We start from the raw sequence: 20,703 nt of genomic DNA on the forward strand, positions 1-20,703 counted from the left end.
AAGGTACAGACAGCTTAGCTTTTGAAAATGATCACAGACCTTGGTTTTCATCAATTCCAAGTGCAGGAGGACAGGTCAGTTGGCCTTGAGCCCCATTGTCTGGAATGGAATTTTTCTTTGGTTTAGCAGTCATTTAGAGCTTGTGAACTGCAGTTTCTCGATCTAGGAAGTGGGGAATAATGATACTTGCTTCAGAGAGCCATTGTGAGAATCAAAGAGATAATGGCTTTGTTAAGATTCTAAAGCTTTAAAAAATGTTGATGAACCAATGTGAGAAGCTGTGGTGACAGCAAAATGCCACTACAGGAAGAGTTAGGGACACAATGTAATTATGCAGGGCAGCCAAGCAAATCGTTTTGATGCTTCTTTGCACAGGAAACTTCTCTTTTTCAGAAAATTTACATCTCTTTCCCTAGTGTCTTTGCTGGGTGGCCGGTGAAGGTTGTGTGGGAGTTAATGGCCCCTTGGTCTCATCTGCTCCCTAGAAGACAAGGGCACTTAAAATAGAAATATGACTCTCCTTCCTAATTATGTCACTCAGTCACTTACTCATTTGCTCATTTATTGAACACACACTTCCACCATTCAGTTTTCTCAGTGCCAACATGAGGATCCTGCAAGAACCTAACTTTCTGGGCTCTTGTAAGGATTCAATTAAATGATGTACCTAAGGATTCAATTAAATGATGTACCTAAAGCTTTAGCACAGAGTCTGGACACAGAGCATATGCCTAATAAATGGTGGTTATTATTAGGCGTAGTAGGTACAGGGTACTATCTTGGGCGCTGGTGCTACAGAGAGATAAGACCAGCTCTGCTCGAGGAAAGGTCTTCTTGAATGGAGAAGATGATAAAATATTCATAGACTCAGAGTCTGGCTATGATGGGAGAACAGAAGAGTAGGTGGCTAACTTAGCTTGGAGATGGGCAGTGGAGTTTTCAGAGAAGGGGGCGTTTCAATAGGGTTTTGAAGGATGGATAGGAATTCGCCATGTGAAGGGCAGGGAAGCCTTTTCCTGAAGAGGGTACGGCATGCATGAAAACATAGCAGCCCATAAAAACAATCTCTCTTTTCTGCTGTCCTCTCTCTATGTCTTAGGCTGGGGACCCAGGCGGATCTGCCAAGCAATTATCTCTTTAACCCTTGTGTGTTACGGGCCAGGTACCAATTATTGATGCTCAGAAGCTCCTCTAGCTCCCCGTGGAATCTGGATGTGTGACCCTGAATTAGAAGCAAGCCCAGCTGAGTTTGAACTTCATACTTCATCACTATGTTGACCGTACGATGTGGGCTGGGCTCCTGCCAGGTCTGACCTCCTTGGTAGACCCATGAGGCTGCCTCCACCATCTCAAGGCCTGTCAAAAATAGAACCTTTGTACCTGTTTGAGACTGGACCTGGAAAAGGAGGCCTGGAAATGGGGATGAGGAATCTGGGAGTCTGAGGGGGCGGGAACTTGCTCTCCCACAGTCCCTGATTGAGTAAGGGATGGAGGCAAGATGGGAACTCAGACGGGGCTTGTTCTAAGGTCAAAAACTCCTAGTACTTAATCCTGGTGCCTCCTGCTCCCCAGCCCCTCCTTCCGCCTGCCAGGGACCCTCGCCTCCATTCATTCTTTAAGCATCTTCTAGGTGTCTATAGAGATGCCTATAGGTGCTTGGGTGCCACATGAGCCGAAGTCCTGTCCTGGTGCAGCTTACATTCTAATAGGGATGGCAGCGAGCAGCAAAGTCCCTACCCTTGTGGAGTTACTTTGAGTAGAGGGGAAAGATACCAAGGCAGTCGGCCACACCAGCACTAAGGACCGTGAGGGAGAGAAACGAGTGATAACAAAGGAGAAAACACTCAGGTCATCAGGGAAGGGTGTGCAAGCTCAAGACCATGACTGGGGTCTGAAGGACGGGGCAGGGAAGCAGCTTCCGGCCAAAAGATGCTGCTGATACCTCTGCGTGGATCAGCCTTGGGCTCAGCACACAGGATGCAGGAGACCTTCTGTCCCCTACTAGATGACTTAGATTATCTTCAGTGCCTTCATGTCCCAGCCTGCGAGTCTCTCGGGATCTTTTCTACTATGTCACTCTGGACTGGAGATTGGCACTTGCCATCGGCCTCTACACAGACTGAATCACGGGCCACTGCAGCTGCCCGATCCTCAACACGGCTTGAAAGAGGCTCAGGGTGGAGATCAGGAGAGAGGCTCTCTGTGCCCTGGGAAAACTGGCAGAACAGCTCTTCAGACAGTTAGATATTTTCCAGAGAAGATTTTATGAGTCCAATACTTGCATCTGCTTGTATCGAGAAAAGCACCAAAATCCTTCATGGTGATGCCTGCTCCTTGTGACTGGCAGACACCTCCACGAGGCTGGCAGCAACCTTCTGTAAAATTGGTTGCAAGTACCCCCCGCTTCCCCCAAATCACATATACTCCGACATTTCCCCCTGCCTCTTTGGAGGAGTATTTCAGAGCTCCCTGAAATGCTACCTCCTGGGCTATATATTCTACTCATTTTGCCCCCAGTAAAACTAAACTCTCAACTTTTAAATTGTGCCTTTATTTTTAATGTCAACATCACTTTCTTCCAGGTCCGGGGACAGTTTGTGGGTCACTGTTCCTGGGAAGCTTTCTTTGACCCCTGTCTCTCCATCAGGCAGAGTTCAGCCTTTCTCTGCCCTTGGACGACCCTTCCCAAACACAGCTACCCCTTCAGGCCCACGGGATGTGGGATATTTGCTGGTGGGTCTCCCTGCCAAGTCTTCAAGCATCTTGAGGGCAGGAATGGTGCTGGTTTCTTCCCTGTTGCCTGGCATTTCTTTGGACACACAGTAGGGGCTGACAAACATCTTCTGCTGAAGGCACCGGTGATTTGGCTTCCTGAGGGCAGGAACCGCATCTTCTAACCCTGTAGAGCCCTTCGTGGTTCCTCCACCTTCGCCCCCACTGTGTCTGGTGCAGACTGAGACCCGATAAATGCTTATGGAAGAAATGATTATTTTAATTACTCAATGAGTCACCGCAGGCTCCCTTTAAATAGCATGTAGTCTGGTGCATTTAAATGTTCATTTATAAATAATTAACAGTGTCACCAGGAAGCTTGGAGAGAGGAGACAGATAGGATGAGGAGAGGCTGGCAGGAAAAGTTTATACTGCAGGGTTCGTGGGAACCGGTGGCGAGGAAAGGATGACAGTCCTGGGCTTGATGTCCTGGGTACCAGTCCCTAACCAGCTGCGTGACTCCACGCTCTCATGGCTGTCTGCACATGAAAGAAGCTCGGCTAGACTAGCGGCGGATGAGCGGCCACGTGGACTGAGTGCTGGAGGAGGAGAGGGGTGGGTGCCAGGTTCCAGCTCAGCCCTGCTCCCAGCTAAGCTCCCAATGAAAGCAGAGAGGCCTCAGCGCCTCCACGTGGAGCAGAAGAACCGCCCCGTGAAACAGAGTCAAGCACAGAATTGCAGAAGTAATAAATCAGGGTGGTTTTTAAGCGCGACGTCAGCACTGAGAACCAAAACACGAATGTACATGAAAATGCATTAGATAATGTAAAATGCTGTAAAATTCATTTCTAGAGGAAGCGGCAAGATGAGGGAAAGCGGAATAAGTGTAAGCTCACGGGGACATAGAACATGAATAACTTTCATTTATTTACTTTTATTTTTTATTGACGGATGATGGAGTTTCAATATTGTGTTGCTTTCAGGTGTACAGCAAAGTGATTTTTTTTTTGTTGTTGTTGTCTTTTGTTGTCTTTTGTTGTTGTTGTTGCTGTTGTTGCTATTTCTTGGGCCGCTCCCTCGGCATATGGAGGTTCCCAGGCTAGGGGTCGAATCGGAGCTGTAGCTGCTGGCCTATACCAGAGCCGCAGCAACGTGGGATCCAAGCCGCGTCTGCAACCTACACCACAGCTCACGGCAACACTGGATCGTTAACCCACTGAGCAAGGGCAGGGACCGAACCCTCAACCTCATGGTTCCTAGTCGGATTCGTTAAACACTGCGCCACGATGGGAACTCCAGCAAAGTGATTTAATTATACCTGTATGTATTTCATATATACATACAGTGTTTTTCAGTTTCTTTTCCATTATAGATTATTACGAGATGCTGAATAGAGTTCCCTGTGCTAGGCAGTAGGTTCTTGCTGTTCAGCTATGGTATAGATAGCTGCGTGTACCTGTTGATCCCAAACTCCTAATTCATCCTCCCCTTCGTTTCCCTTTTGGTAACCATACGTTTGTTTTCTATGTCTGTGAGTCTATTTCTGTTTTGCAAATAACTTCATTGGCGACATTTTTTTTAGATTCCACATATAACTGCTATTTATGACTTTCGTCTTTCTCTGACTGATTTCACTTAGTATGATAATCTCTAGGCCCATCCATGTTGCTGCAAATGGAATTATTTCCTTCTTTTTTTTTCTTTATGGCCACAGCATATGTAAGTTCCCAGGCCAGTGACTGAATCTGAGCCACAGCTGTGACAAGCTGGATCCTTTAACCCACTACACCAGGCCGAGGGTTGAACCTGCACCTCTGCAGTGACCCAAGCCACTGCAGTCAGATTCTTAACCCACTGCACCACAGGGGGAACTCCTTGATTCTTTTTTATGGTTGAGTAATATTCCATTGTTTATATGTTCCATGTCTTTATCCAGTCCTCTGTCAATGGACATCTAGGTTGCTTCCATGTCTTGGCTGTTGTAAATAGTGCTGTTATGACTATTGGGGTGTCCTTTATTTTTTAAAGCTTTTAATGTATGACAAAATCACTAATTATAATAATAACAGTAATTAATAATAATTTATTGGGATTTTTCTATGCACCAGATACTGTGCTAAGTGATTTATTTACATGATTTATTTCCTTTAATCCTAAATATAGCTCCACAAGGTAGCTCTCTCCTGATACTCATTTTTCACATATAAAGAAACCGAGGCACAGAGAGGTTGAGTAGCTTGCCTGGTTTTGTGCAGCTATTAGGTGGTGATGCTGGAATTCACACACTGGAAGACTCACTCGAGACTCCTGCATCTCTAAAATGTGGCCCATGCGCCAGCATCTTGACCTCTCCTGGGAGCGGGCTGGAAATGCAGAATCGCACCCTCACCCCAAAGCCATTGCATCAGCATCTGCATTTTATTTTATTTTGTCTTTTTTGTCTTTTTAGGGCTGCACCAGCAGCATATGGAGGTTCCCAGGCTAGGGGTCGAATCGGAGCTGTAGCTGGTGGCCTTCACCACAGCCACAGCAACACGGGTTCTGAGCCGCATCTGTGACCTACACCACAGCTCATCCTTAACCCACTGAGCGAGGCCAGGGATCCAACCCATGTCCTCATGGATGCTAGCTGGGTTCGTCAACCACTGAGCCATGATGGGAACTCCAGCATCCGCATTTTAACAAGCTCCATGAATCTGGAAATTTGAGCAGCGGAACTGGACCATACTGGATCTTATGTTTGGTTAAGGACCTCCTTGGTGATGCTTTTGCTCATGAAGTTTTGACAGTCACAGGCCCCGAGGAGCAGCTTTGCTTCCCAAGGGCCCAGACCGATTCTCTCAACCCTGGAATAAGCCAAGTAAGGCTTTCAGGTAAGAACTTGTGACATAATGAAAAGAATATATCTTTCATGATTGGCAGGCTTGGATTTGCAGCTAGCTCTGCCACCTGTTGGCCGTGAGAATGAGCCAGTCATTTTCCACCACCTCAACTTCCTCGTCTGTAAAATGGGTGTGACCATACCTAAGGCATCCTCATTTCACCCTCCCTTATTTGATCCATCCAAGAAAACAGCTGCTCTTGGGTTTTGCCTAGAAAGTTTGTCACTGACTTCTTTAAAGTATGAACCCATCGAGAATGTTTACAGTGGCAGGTGGTACAGGACCTGGCCACTTGGCCACTGCCCCTCCCTTATATGTGCAATGAGAGTGTTAGGCGCCCTCGTGGACCTTGATGGCTTCAAGATGGATTCTGCTGATTTATATCTCGATGTGTGTGTGTACGTGTGTGTGTGTGTGTGCATGCATGTATCTGTGTGTTAGGGAGGGGATGCATGTATCTGTGTGTTAGGGAGGGGAAGGCGGTAAGGGCTTCTGGGCGATCTATAAATTTTCTTCTCACTTTCCAGAAACGAAGTTTCCCCCTTCCCCTCTTTTCCCTGAAGGTCGCTGGCTTAATCCAGAGGTGATTTCCAAGCCCGTTAGGAATTCTTAGTGGCAGGAAATGGTTTTAACCATTTTCTTCTTTGATTTCCCAAGGGCTGGAGATGGCACAGTTTGAGGACATAGAAGTAAAGGTATTTTAGAAGCTGAAAGGTCATACACTCCAAGCATGGGTGATACTTTAACAGGGGAGATGCTTCGGGGGACCAAGGTGGGAGCATGCTTGGGCCCCTCACATCCTACCAGGAGGCCCCTGCTTTCACCCCACACATAGAAGATGGGGTGTGCGGTGTCACTCTGGCCCTCCTTGGCCTTTGCCCAGCAGATGGTGGCTCACCTCCCCTCTATAGGGCGGCCTGGGGCTAGCTGGCACCCTGGGGATTAGAGTGTCTGGCTCTCCGTGCCCCTGCTGAGAAAGTTGCTGCCTTCCTGCCCAGCAGCACAGACCAGCTCTCAGAGATGTGGGTTTTCAGCTCCAGCACCGTGCTTGCATTCTTCAAGGTCTTTTAAGCTGATTTTTTTCTTCTCCTCCTCTCAATAGCAGCTTCCCTTTAGGCATGGCTGTTAAGACCTCCCTCCCTGTGAAATAGCCTGGCCTCTGCGAGGCGTGAGCTTAATGGAAAGAGACTGCGACCAGCATTTAATCCCAGGCATCCAAGGATGTGAGTGACGATGGGTTTTGCGCACTAATCTGCTTAATGAGCGTATCTCCTGGAAGACCTGGGGACCACTGCGAGCCTCCTGGTGACCGTTAGGAGGGTTGGCTGGGGTTCTTTCTTTTTTTCTATTTTCTTTCTAGGGCCACACATGTGACATATGGAAGTTCCCAGGCTGGGGGTCTAATTGAAGCTGCAGCTGCTGGCCTACGCCCCAGCCACAGCAACATCAGATCTGAGCTGTGTCTGCGACTGACACTACAACTCACGGCAACGCCAGATCCTTAACCCACTGAGCGAGGCCAGGGATGGAACCTGCATCCTCATGATGCTAGTCAGGTTCATAACCTGCTGAGCCACAGAGGGAACTCTCACAACGAATCCTTTCTGATTGGCCTCAGAGAATGTGCCTGTTAGGATTTTCTGCTGGCAGAGGGCCAGATGGAGTGAGGGATGCTCCCGAGGGTTAATAACCTGCTGTAATTACCTGTACCTCTCTGGGTCCTGCCTTCTTCTTCTGCAGAAAGGGACCTTTGGGCTGGATCCATAACGCTCCAGTGGCTGGCTGCCTGGCCAAGACTCCAGCCCTGGAGACTGCTGTCCGTTTGGACTGGGCAGACATGGGGGCACTGGTATGTTTTTTTTTAGAAGCTCCTTGGCGGGTTCCAGTGGGCAGCCAGGCTTATGAACCTGTGGGCTGGATAATAGTAATCTCTCTTTTTTTGGATTTGTCAAAAGATTGAGACTTTACCCAATTTCATGAATATTTCATTTGATTGTCACGAGGAGAGTTGGGTAGGCTAGGGATTCTCTGCTTGGAAGATGGGACATCGGTGCTCAGAGAGTTTAAGAGACTCGCCCGAGGCCACAGAGGAAAGAGAGCAGAACTGAGATTCAAAATCAGAATTCTTTGGCCAGGGGTTGGATCTGAACTCTAGTTGGGACCTACACCGCAGCTCCGGCAACAGTGGATCCTTAACCCACTGTGGCGGGGCTGGGTATCGAACCTGCTTACCCTGCACACCACAGCAGGAACTCCTCAAATTCGAAATTCTGATTCCAAGTCCTGGGCTCTTTGCATAACATCAGGCAGACTTCTCCATAACCTCTTCCAGTTCTAACAGTTGTGTGCCATCCCCTGCCAAATGGATTGGCACCCCTCCCCCAGGGCAAGCCTTCTTTTTTTCAATAGTAATAATAATAATAAAAATAATAATAATTCCTAGTTCAAGATTCATCCACAATGTACTGGGTCCTCCATGGAAATATTTCTTCTGGTTCTCCCAGCAACCTTGCCAGGTAGGTGTGTTACCCTTGGATTCAAAGATGAGGAATTTGAGGAACAGAGAGGTGTAGAAGTTTGCCTCAGGTCACACAGCCAGCTCCTGGCAGAGCTGGAATTTGAACTCTCCTTTGTCTGATTGGCAATGTCCAGGCAATCTCTCCCGCCCCGCAGGGCTTTGCTTCTGAAGCCTGGCAGGATTCCAGCCTTTCTGTCCCCTGCCTGCCCCCCAGCCTTTCCGGCGCCTGCCTGTCTGGAAAGCCTATTGCCTCAGAAACGTCTGTCAGTCACTCTTGGATATTGATGGTTTTCTGCCTTTTCTGGCAAGGCTCGGCAGAGCCCCGTGGCTGAGATTCAATTACACAATTGAAAAGACAAACAAATTAAAAGAGGAGCAGGGCTGTGTAAACAGCTTCTTTAATGACTCTGAGGAGCAAGCCTGCCTCTCCTGTTGGGCACGTGCTTCTCCAGGCATCTTGCAAGCTTGGGTTTGCTCAGAGATACCAACAGCGTGTTGGGTCAGCACGGATGGGCAGTGAGGCTCGTGGCCAGTGCAGACAATCCTAAGGATATACACACCCTGCTCTAGAAGGACCCTTAGGCTCTAAGGTCTTGGTGACACATCAGGCAGGATCCTTTTCCTGGGGAGTTGGAGATACAGATGCCATGGGGCAGGGAAGGCTTGGGAGTGTGGAGCTGTCAGATGCAAACTGTAACATATAGGATGGGTAAACAACAAGGACCTACTTGTCCAGCAGAGGGAATTATATTTAATATGCTGCGATCAACTACAATGGAAAAGAAGATGAAAAAGAATATATACATATATAGAACGGAATCACTGCGCTGTACATCAGAAACTAACACAGCATCGTAAATCAACTATACTTCAATGAAATAAGTTACAGAGAGAAAGAGTTAGAAAGACAGATTCCAGAGATACTGGTTTTGGGGGTGGGGAGGCAGGGGTGGGGGAGTGGGCCCAGGAATCTGCATACTAAACGGACCTCTCCCATCAAGGTGATGCTGACTCAGCGTGTCCCTGACCACGTGGTTGGGACCTCCAAGCTCTCCCTGACTTAGCTAAAACTCCCCGTGGGGAGGGACTTGCCCCAAGTAAAAAGACAGGTGAGTAGAAAAGCTCCTTGTCCGGGGCTCCCACTCTGACTTCATCCTATCTTTTTTTTTTTTTTTCCTCCCATTTTTGGCCGCCTCATGGCATATGGAATTCCCAGGCCAGGGATCAGATCCGAGATGCAGTTTTGATCTACGCTGCCGCTGCAGCAATGTCAGATCCTTTAACTCGCTGTGCCGGGAGTGGGATCGAACCCGCGTCTTGGCACTGCAGAGATGCTGAAGATCCACTGTTGCGCCACCATGAGAATGCTGCTTCCTCCTATCTTATTTAAGGAACTTTGTGTGGTCAGAGATCCAGGTATGTTCATTTACTAGGGCTGCTGTAGCGCAATACCATAAATTGGGTGGCTTCAAATAGCAGGCATATTTATCCTCTCAGTTTTGGAGGCTGGAGGCCTGAAATCAAGGTGTCAGCAGGGCCTGCTCCCTCTGAAGCCCCTGGGCACAGGGAGGAATGTTTTCACCTCTTCCAGCTGCCGTGATGGCTGGCAGTGCTCTGAGTTCCTTGGCTGGGGCTGCGTTGCTCCAGTCTCTGCCTCTGTCGCCTCAGAGCCTCTTCCTGGCATGGCTCTATCCACTCTCCCCCTTCTTCTAAGGACGCTCGTCACTGGATTTAGGGCCATCCTATGCCAGTCAGACCTCATCTTAACGAATCGTATCTGCAAAGACCTTTATTTCCAGTAAGGTCACATGCTGAGGTTCTGGGGAGATGTGAATTTGAGGCGGGTCCAGTTCAACCCACAGCACCAGGTGATACACTCACCCCCACTCTCCCTACAGCATGACTCTTCCCAGCCATCAGGGAAAAAGCCACCTCCCCAGAGAAGCCCTCCCTGATCACTCCACCTACACTGAGGGTCTCTTGCCCAGTTCTTCTTCTTTTTTTAAATTAATGTATACTTGATTTACAGTGTGGTGTCCATTTCTGCTGTACAGCATACTGACCCAGTGACACACACACACACACACACACACACACACACACACACACACACACACATCCTTTCTCTCATACTCTTCTTTGTCACAGCCTCCCCCCTGCTTCCTTCACAGCCATGTTCTCCTTTACCTGTCTGCACCCCCAGACCTGAAACTCCTTGAGAGCTGGAACTCTCTCAGTTCTGTTTTTCAGGTGTCAAAGCAGCCCTTTTCATGAGGACGACGGATGCTTCTAGAAGGAAGGAGTGAGTACCCACCAAGGCTCTGGGCTCAGCCCCGCCTCCACCTGCTGTGTGACCTTGGGACATCTCTGAGCAGCTTGGCGCCTCAGTAGCCTCACTTGTAAGAGTGGGGCTCTCTCCAAGGGCCCATCACTTGGAGAGGGTTAGCCACCCTGTTTCCATCTTCATGACAGGTACCCCACCCCACTTCCCGGCCCCTGGTTCCCAAGCCCCTCCCAGCAGGCTTCCTATCTTCCCACCCTTCCCTGGGGGCCTCTGTAACTTCATTTTCCCTTCAACTAATTTGGATGATTTTGCTTTTCTCAGCATTTAGAAACTCTCTCCTCTCCACCCCACCTCCCCTCCTCGCTGTCCCCCCGCCCCCCGTTTTTTTCCTTCCCTCCCATCTTCTCGCTTATGAAGGGAGGTCAGGTGCTGGCGGTACCCAGTGAGTCTAATTACCCGGGAAAGTAATTAACATTTCTAATAGAAACTGCCACTGCTCATTTTCATTGGGACCACACAAAAGCAATAAGGTAAAAGAGTTCCGTAATTAAAGACTCGTTACTGTGGGCTCCCCATTCTATTCTGCAACTAATAAGTCTTTTGCTGGGGAAATGAGTATATCGAGCTTCATGGAGACGGACAGGGCCCTGCTGGAAAAATCCTTCTACTGTTTTTTTTCTTTTCCCTTTGCTTCCTGCTCATTCCTCTCCCCCCTCTCCCACCCCTCCCTCTTTATGGGGGCTTCCATCTTCTGGCTCCGTGCTCCTCTCTTTGAAAAAGGCTCCCTTTAGAAGCAAATACTGAACAACCCAGAGAAACTCTTGGTTATGACCTCAAGGATGACCTAGGGTAGCTTGGAAAGGTGAGGCTAAGTTATGAGGCTAAAGATTTGGGATGGGGTGGGCAGGAGCTGTGCAGAAGCCATTTGGGGTCCAGGGTGAGGTAGACAGAAGCGGGAGGGGCTGGGGTTTCATTTCTCCTGGCTTCGTTGTATAACCTTTGGCCAATCATTTACATTTCATCCTGGCTTAACTGGATGGGGAGGCTGGTGTTCAAAGATAAACTATGATAATTCTTTTTTTTTTTTTTTTCTTTTTAGGGCTGTACCTGTGGCATATGGAAGTTCCTGGACTAGGGGTTGAATTAGAGCTGCAGCTGCAGCCTGTGCCATAGCCACAGCAATGCCAGACCTGAGCTACATCTGTGACCTATGCCGCAGCTTGTGGCAATGCCCAATCCTTAACCCACTGAACGAGGTCAGGGATTGAACTCACATCCTCACAGAGATTACAAGCGTCCTTAACCTGTGAGATGCAATGGGAAGTCCCCAACTATGATCCTTCTTGTGGCTTAGCTTTAATGAGCACTTGCTGTGGGACTGACATTTGGGGTATCTCACATATTAACTCATGTGATTTCCGCAGGAAACCTATGAGTTTCAGTATATGTATTATTCCCATTTTCCATATGAGGAAGTTGAGGCGAAGAAATGTTAGGTCAAGGTCATGCAGTCAGTAATTGGGAGAGCTGGCTTCCAGTCCTTGTTATGTTATTTACTAGCTGTGCAACTTTGGCCAAATCAATTAACTTCTCTGAACCTCAGTTCTCACCTACAAGATGGGAAACCACTTAAAATTGTTGTGATCGTTATGTGCAATAATCTTAATAAATACCTGGCCCATAGAAGGTGTTTATTAAATTGTAACTTCGTTCTCTGTCTTTATCTCTCCTCCCCTTCCTCATTTTAATATTCGGAAAATAATTGTTGCCTGCCTACTCTGGGGTAAGACTTATTTTAGGCCTGGAGAAAAGAGTGGTGAAAAAGTCTGGGTCTTTGACTTTTTGGAGCTTATAGGTATTGGGAACAAAAGTTAATAAATAAGAAAATGCTTATTATGTACTATAACATCAGGTAGCAAGAATTTCCCCCCATGTGAACTGCAGAGGCAGGGGCATTTGACTAGTTTATTTCTAAGATGCCATGTAGTTGTCATTCTAGGTTGATGTTTTTTGAACATCAGCAACTGAAAGGCTTAATGGAGTTCGTCTTATCTGTAAATACTGTGCTTCAGCTTCTGGGGTCCTGGGAAAGGCAGGAAGGGGAAGAAAGATGACAGAAGGAAGGTGTTGAGGCAAGAACCCCATCGAAGACAGAAAGCAAGCAAACAGAGGACAAGGGGCAGAGAAAGAATGAGACCAGAAGGAGCAATAAAGCCAAGAGCTTGAAGGAAAGAACGTGAGGGTGAGTGGCATAGGAGCTGCTGAAAGGAAGGGGAAATAAAGTCCACGTCTCAGTAAGCAGTGGGCAGCCAGCTGTGTGATGCAGGCAGGTTTGCTTAACCTTTCTAAGCTTTAGCTTTCTCATCTGCAAAAATGGCATCGTATAATGTATCAGTTATCAATGGCCCTGTAACAAATGACCCCCAGACTTAGCCGGTTAAAACAGCAAATATCTATGATTTCACAGTGTCTATGGGTCAGGGAACTGGGTCCTTGGTTTTCTCAGGAGGTTGCCATGGAGGTGTCAGCTGAGGTTGCAGCCATCTGACTGCACAGAGGAACTGCTCCCTGGCTCACTTAAGTGGTTGTGGGTAGGGTTCAGTTTCTCAAAGGTTGTTGGGTTGACAGCCTCTGTTTCTCCCTGGCTCTTGGTTGGAAGCTTCCCTCCGCTCCTCTGACGACAGCTTCTCCATAGGACAGCTCACAATCAGGCAGTTTCTTAGACCAGAGTGAGCAAGTGAGAACAGATAAGGGTAAGGTGGAAGTCGTAGTCTTTCTGTAATTTGATATTACAAGTGACAGTCCTGGCCTCTTTGCATATGCTCTGCATTAGAAATGAGTCACCAGGTCTGCCCCACACTCTGGGGAATGGAATTACTGGCAAGGCCATAAGTACCAGGAAGCAGACACCATTGGGAGCCATCCCAGAAACCATCCACCGTACCTAACCTGGCAAGTCTTCAAAGATTCAATGCGAAGGTTCAGAAAAAAAACCAAAAAACTTTTAGCACATTGCCTAGCACATAGTAAAGGTCCAAGGCAGTTCTTGTTGCTTGTATTATTGTAGTTTGATAAATGTCCATTGCTGTGCTCTTCTACAGATGATAATGGAGAAGGAAAAAGCATATGAGTGGACAGAAAAGTATCTGTTATCTCTTGCCACAGTAATGCTGCATAACACACAATCCCCAGACCACAGTGGCATGCAAAATAAACACTTATTTTTACTCATGAGTGTTTGGATTGCTTTGGAGGCTCTGCAGATCGGGGCTGGGCTTGGTGAGGCTCACTTCCAAGTTTGTGGTCAACTGCAGGCCAGCCAAGTGACCTACCTTGCTGATGTTGGTGGTCTCTCTCACTGTCTGAGGTCTCCCAGGGACATCGCATCTGACTTGTCTTTGTCCCATGTGACCTCTCACTCTGTAGCAGGCTAGCCCAGCTTGTCCTCAGGGAGCCCTTTCCAAACAGAATTCCGAGAGAGCAAGTTGAAGTTCATGAGTCTTCTTGCAGCCTCTGCTCGAGATTGGCACCCCATCACGTCTGCCATTTCTGTTGGCTAAAGGAGGTTGCAAGTCCAGCTCAGATTCAGAGGGTAGGGAAATAGATTCTGCCTGTCAGTGGGAGGAGCTGGAAAGCCACTTTGCAAGGGACCCAGATATGAAGAAAGGAAGAATTGGGACTATGTTTGTAATCAATCAACTACAGAAAGGAAACTAGAGAGATCTAGTTGAATTGAAATGTTATGCTTTCTAAAATATTTGGGTAATTCTGAAGGGTTGAGGACTATCACTGAGTTTTGGACTCTTTATGCAGTCGTGTTGACATCGTGTAATACTAACGGTGATATTGTAAAAACATACGTTCATTCATTCACTCATCAAACATCTGGAACAGGGGTTGGCATGGTTGGCTTTTGGGCCAGATGATCTCTGCTGCAACTACTCAACGATAGCTGAAAGCAGCCTCAGAGGATATGGAAATGAATGGGTGTGCCCCTGTGCCACTGAAACTTTATGGACACTGAGATTTGAATGTTGTAGAATATTCAAGTGCCCTGAAATATTAAAATTTTTTTCTTCAATTATTTAAGGTGGTAAAAACCATGCTTAGCTTGTGGGTTGTAAAACTCAGGTGGGGAGCCAGATTTGGCCTGTAGGCCCTGACCTTAGTCTAGAGTCCTTCCCAAGTGTCTGCCACACCATAGACTGTTAGACATCTTTTAAAGATCCCTCTTCAATGCATTGTCTTCTTTTACTCTCTTTGCAACCCTGTCTCTGATACAAGAGAAAGAAGAGCAGCCAGAGGAATTCCATTGCCTCTGGAGATGCTTAAGGAGGTGGGAACCCTGGGGAAAAGTCACCACGGCTCTGGGCAGGACCAGAGACATAATTTGCTGGACCCCAGTATAAAATAAAAATACAGGTTTTCTTTCTTTTTTTTTTTTTTTTTTTTTTTTTTCCAAATTTAGGAATTTCAAGACAGCAATGGTAGATCGTGAAACCAACACAAGATCCGGCTGACTTCCCAGGTCACAAACCCACCTGGCCAGCTCTGGCTGTTGGGCTTTGAACTTCTTTTCTTGTATGTTAAAAAAAAAAAAACCGCAAGTGATCACCTCATGCCTATCAGAATGGCTGTTATCAAAAAGGTGAGTAATAACCAGTCTTGGGGAGGATGTGGAGACAGGGAAACCTCGTGCATGTTGGTAAGGATAGGGGTTGGCACAGCCACAATGGAAACGGCGTGGGGGTTTCTCAGAAAATTAAAAATGGAACTACCATATGATCCAGCTGTCCCACTCCTGGGTATTTATCCAAAGACTATGAAAACACTAATTCGAAAAATATATATGAACCCTTTGTTCACTGCAGCCTTATTTACAGGTTCAAAAGAGGAAAGCTACTGACGTGCCCACCAAAGGATGAATGGATAAAGATGTCCAATATATATAAAATATGGCTTGATACTCAGCGATCAAAAAAGACGGAATCATGCCTTTGGCAACAACATGGATGGACCTTGAGAGGCTTATGCTACGTGAAGTAAGTCAGATGGAGAATGACCTAGACCGTGTGAGTTCACTCACATGGGGTGTTTAAAAACCAAGCAAACGAACAAAACATTGACGTAGATGAACCCAACCAAACTAAAGCAGGACAAACATGTAGATACAGAGCACAGCGTGGTGGTCACCAGAGAGGAAGAGGGTGAAATGGGTGAAGGCGACAGAAACTGAATTTTGGGTGGTAAGCACACTGTCAAGTATTCAGAAATCAAAATGCAATACTGTGCACATGAAACATATCATGTTATAAACCTCCGTTACCTCCATAAAAATAAATCCCCCAAATTAAAAAAAAAATTGTTAAGTCTTCCTCGCAGGGTTATTTTAAGGATGAAGTGAACTAAATACATACCCATATGCTAGCCTGTTTCCTGCTATGCAGCAGGTGAACAAGAAAAGTTCTGACACGTCCTGGCATTCTTACCATGATGCTTCTGTGGCTGGTAATTTTAATGCCACCAGCATCAACACAGGGGCAGGTTTGGGCAAAGAAGCAACCCAGTGAGGATTTGCACTTCCGCTGTTAGTAATTTTCCTGAAGGCTAGGACATCTGTTTGGAAAGTCCGTACCAAATGTGACGTAAGGGATTTGGGCCCAACTCAGAATAATTTACAAATGGCACACCTGGTCTTCTGTTTATCTTTCTGTATTTTTGATTGGCTTTATACTTTAAATCTCACAGCTCTCTCTGTGCCTTTTTGCCTTCCCCTCTTTCTGTTGCAACTTGACCGGATTATAGAAGGGCGGTGTAGACACTTGCCCCTTTCCTGAAAGCTGGTCCCCTTCCCCAGGCCAGAAGAGGTGTTATAGAAATTCCTGGGGGACTGCTTTTCAAACGGAACTGAATCCTTTCTGCCAAGGGCTTTCATCAAAGCCATTGTCAGAGCAGTGACTCTTGGTGTTGGAGCATGAGCTGTTTCTGGATATTTGAGCACGGGTGGACAGAAGTCCCTTATTTACTAATATGTTTGGTTGTAACTGACAGATTTATTTCAAATATTTGGTAAGTAACTTAATATTCATTCTAAAAGTGCTAAGGGTGAAAATTTTTGACTTGTAGAGAATGGATTTCCCAGATGAATCTCGAGGTTGATCGTGGAGAACATTCCAAACTTAATTTTTATAGGATCTACATATGCTTGGCATGCCTGTAAGGGGTGCTATGTGTCAACCCATCCCATGAAAAGGCAGCGATGGTCACTTCCAAAGCACTCACTACTTTAAACCCCAAACTCAAAACAACTGATGTTATTTCTTCAGCATTTATTATGTGCCAAGTGCTTTATATGCAAGGTATAATTTACATAAATCATCTAATTTAACTCTCACATGTGACCTATGGTCAAAATATTGCTGTCATTACTTTTGACAGGTGAGGAAATAGAGATTTGGCAAACACAGGGTGAACTGGGATGGGAATACAGGTTGGCCTATTTTTTTTTTTTTTCTTTTTTATTGAGGTGAAATTCACACAACATACGCCTGGCCATTTTCTAGTGAACATTTCAGCAATGCTGAATGCATTCACCGTGTTGCACAGTCACCATCTCCTTCTAGTTCCAAAACATTTTCATCCACCCCTCCCACCAGCTCTTGGCAGCCACAAACCTGTGTTCCGTCTCTACAGATCTGGACCGATCAGTTTTTAATTGTACTGTGACACGGATGACTAGGATTTATTTAGTGCTGACTGTGTGCTGGGCATCTTTCTAGGAGTGTTGCTTGAGTGAAATTTCATTCTTTCTACCCTCTGCATAAGGTACTGTTATTACCTCTGATTTACAGAAAAGAACACGGAGGCACAGGGAGGTCCAGAAAGTCATCCAAGGTTACACAGCAACCAAGGGTCAGATGCTGGACTGGAACCTAGTGAATCCACAGCCTGTGCACTGTGGCCCATATACACAGCCCCAGTTCAGAGCTGTAGTCCTCAGGGGTATCCAGGGGAGGCTGCCTCATGCTCTGATTTTAACTCGAATCGCAGCTTCCGCTGTAAGACGATGGGGGAAGGGCTCTCATAAAGGGATATCCAGAGGCTTGAGGAAGCCCAGAGAGGGGAGAGATTGGTTCTGCCAGGACAGCCCAGAAAAGCATCTAGTTCTTTCCCTTCGCTGAAAGATCTTTGCAAGAATCAAATTCAAAATGACCTTTATGTATGAGAAAAAAACAAAGACCTTATCAAGTCTGATTGGATTTTAGTGGTGGGCATTGCCTTGGTTCTGCCACTACTAGCTGTGTGACCTTGGGCTGACGGCTTCACCTTTGTAAAGCAATCTTTCTTTACCTTTGAGTCTCTGTCTCTTCATCTTTCCAATCAGGGTGTTTTGACCCATAAACACATGGGATATTCTAAAACCGAATTATATGTTCTTTTTTTTTTTTTTTTTTTTTTGTCTTTTGTCTTTTTGCCTTTTTCTAGGGCCGTTCCCGCGGCACATGGAGGTTCCCAGGCTAGGGGTCCAATCGGAGCTGTAGCCACCGGCCTACGCCAGGGCCATAGCAATACGGGATCCAAGCCGTGTCTGCAACCTACACCACAGCTCACGGCAATGCCGGATCCCCCAACCCACTGAGCAAGGCCAGGGATCGAACCTGCAACCTCGTGGTTCCTAGCCGGATCCATTAACCACTGAGCCACGACGGGAACTCCCGAATTATACGTTCCTGATAATTGTTTCGATGTCGGATTAAGACCTATTTTTAGGGGAGTTCCCGTGGTGGCTCAGCAGACGCAAATCCGACTAGTATCCATGAGGATGTGAGTTTGATCCATGGCCTCGCTTAGTGGGTTGAGAATTTGGTGTGGCCGTGAGCTGAGGTATAGGTCACAGATGCAGCTCAGATCTGGTGTTGGTGTGGCTGTGGGGTAGGCCAGCGGCTTCAGCTTCGATTCGACCCCTTGCCTGGGAAATTCCATATGCCTTGAGTGTGGCCCTAAAAAGACAAAAAAAAAAAAAAAAAAAAAAAAGACCTATTTTCATCGACTAGAGCTGTTAAGCTTCTTCATGCTAAGGTCTACATAAGAAGAAGAAGAAGAATCTTTACCTACTGAGCTTATGATGAAACCTAGTCCCGTGATCGGGCCTGTGAAAAATAAAACAAAAATAAGAAGGCTCCATAGTCAGCTAGGTTAGGGACATCCTGCATACTCTGTCCCTGGGGTCCCCGACTTCCCAGCACCCTGGGGTCACTGAGGGATCGTTAATGTGTATCCGTGCTTGATCCAGCTCCAAGGGATCTGCCATGAGAGATCTGGGTGCTCCTGGGCTTATGGGTGTTTTATTTTATTTTTTAATGTTTTGCTGCTTTTATTTTTATTTATTTATTCATTTTGATTTATGGTGGATGTTTTAAACCTCTCGGGTGGGGACCTCTGCTCTGTTCCTTTCTTGAATCTTCACTGTGCTCAGTGGCGCATTCAAAGCTTTGAGGAGCTCATCAAGTGAAGTTTTAAAATCAAGCGCATCAAGTTTTAAAATCTGTATTTTTCTTTTCTTTTCTCTTCTTTCTTCTTCTTTTTTTTTTTTTTTTTTTTTTTTTTTTTTTGCTTTTTAGGGCTAGACACATGGCATATGGAGGTTCCCAGGATAGGGGTCTAATCAGAGCTGTCGCCACTGGCCTACAGCAACACAGGATCCGAGCCACGTCTGGGACCTACACCACAGCTCATGGCAACACTGGATCCTTAACGCATTGAGCGAGGCCAGGGATTGAACCTGCAACCTCATGGTTCTGGTTGGCTTTTCTTCCACGGAGCCACTGATGGGAACTCCCAAATCTGTATTTTCTAATTGCAGTTTTGTTGGAACTCAACCAGATATAATTTGGAAAGCCCTCTCTCCTTCCATCCCTTTCTTCCTTCTCTGTAAAAATACATGAACTATTTTATTTAGAAGATATCCATCACCTTTTGGGCCTCATCTGCCATCTCCCCTCCCCGGGGGCCCCCTGGGCACTCTCGGATTTTGAGCCTTTGCACTTGCCTTTCCTCTGCCCTGTTTGCCCCACAGCTCACGCTCTTCTCCCTGTCCTTTTTGACTGTTAGGTCCCCTTTCCACCCAAGTTTTCCCACTCGAAAACCTCTGTCCCCTTTTCCTGACACCTTCCTTGCTTTATTTTTTCTCATCTTCATCTAACAATGCGATCCATCTTACTCATGGGTTTGTCGTCTACCTGTTTCGCTAGTGTCAGCTCCAGAAGGTCAAGGCTTTGGTCTCCTTCACAGCTGTGTCCCCAGCACCTAGAATGGGGCCTGGTATACAGCAGGTGCTTAATAAATACTTGTGGGCTGAATAAATGAATGGAAAGTATTGAGAATAAAATTACAAGCAGCTGTGTTTCCAGCACCCAGTTTGATGCCTGTTGGCATTTTGCCTCATTTCCCTCAGTTCTTTCTTTCCTAGAGGAATAAAAACTCCACCGATTGCTGGAGGCCTCTAGTCCTGCCAGGCTCTGTCACCTTCCCATTGTCCAGGAGGTGACCCTACTCTGATCTCGGTGTGTCATCTTCAGGTCCATGATTTTATACTTATATACATGTATCCAGGATTCTTCTGGGGTTTTGCAATTTTGCATAAACTGAATACCTAACCTTCTACACTTTACTTTTTATGTCAACATTATATTTTATTCATGATGATACATGCAAATTTAATTCACTCATTTTAAGACTGGTGTACCATTCTATTGTATGATTAGGCCACAATTTATTTATTTTTCCTCTTTAAATGGAGATCTAGGTAGTTTTTTATTTATTGCTATTGCAAACAATGCTGCAGTGAACTCCCCTGGGCAATTTGTCTCTGTACTTGTGTAAGAGATTTTTCTTTTTTTTTTTGATTTGGGATGTGGAATGGCTGGATCTTAGGGTATGTGTATCTTCATATTTACTGGGTGTTACTCAATTTCTCGCCAAAGTGGTTGCATCCATTTTTGCTCCTCCCTGTAGTGATTTTGCTTACCTGGTAGGAAGTGAGTTGCTTCTTTCTGTCTCTTTTTCTTTTTTTATGGCCGCACCTGCAGCATAGGTAAGTTCTGGGCTAGGGGCTGAATCAGAGCTGCAGCTGCAGGCATGTGCCACAGCCATGGCAACACTGGATGCGAGCTGTGTCTGTGATCTACACTGCAGTTGGTGGCAATGCCGGATCCTTAACCCACTGAGCAAGGCTAGGGATCGAACTCACATCCTCAGAGAGACAGCATTGGGTTCTTAACCTGCTGAACCACAATGGGAACTCTGTG

The 20,703-nt window shown here is 46.5% G+C and overlaps 1 long non-coding RNA gene across 4 annotated transcripts in view; it reads left to right on the top strand.

The window, feature by feature from the left end:
• Positions 1–20,703, top strand: part of LOC106510288 (uncharacterized) — a 227,956-nt gene that overhangs the window by 90,009 nt on the left and 117,244 nt on the right. For 3 of the 4 annotated variants that reach the window (XR_014845394.1, XR_014845393.1, XR_014845396.1), the window contains 3 exons: positions 10,363–10,584; positions 14,865–15,044; positions 15,280–15,438. This is a non-coding gene — a long non-coding RNA (uncharacterized LOC106510288). Of the gene's footprint in view, positions 1–8,744; positions 9,222–10,362; positions 10,585–14,864; positions 15,045–15,279; positions 15,439–20,703 lie in introns of those variants that run through there. The other variant, XR_014845395.1, reaches the window with a different exon arrangement.

This window comes from Sus scrofa, chromosome 5, assembly GCF_054392235.1.
Source record: "Sus scrofa isolate SSC_HxYL_T2T_F1_AM1 chromosome 5, Sscrofa_HxYL_maternal_Yorkshire_Landrace_v2.0, whole genome shotgun sequence".
Taxonomy (NCBI): domain Eukaryota; kingdom Metazoa; phylum Chordata; class Mammalia; order Artiodactyla; family Suidae; genus Sus; species Sus scrofa.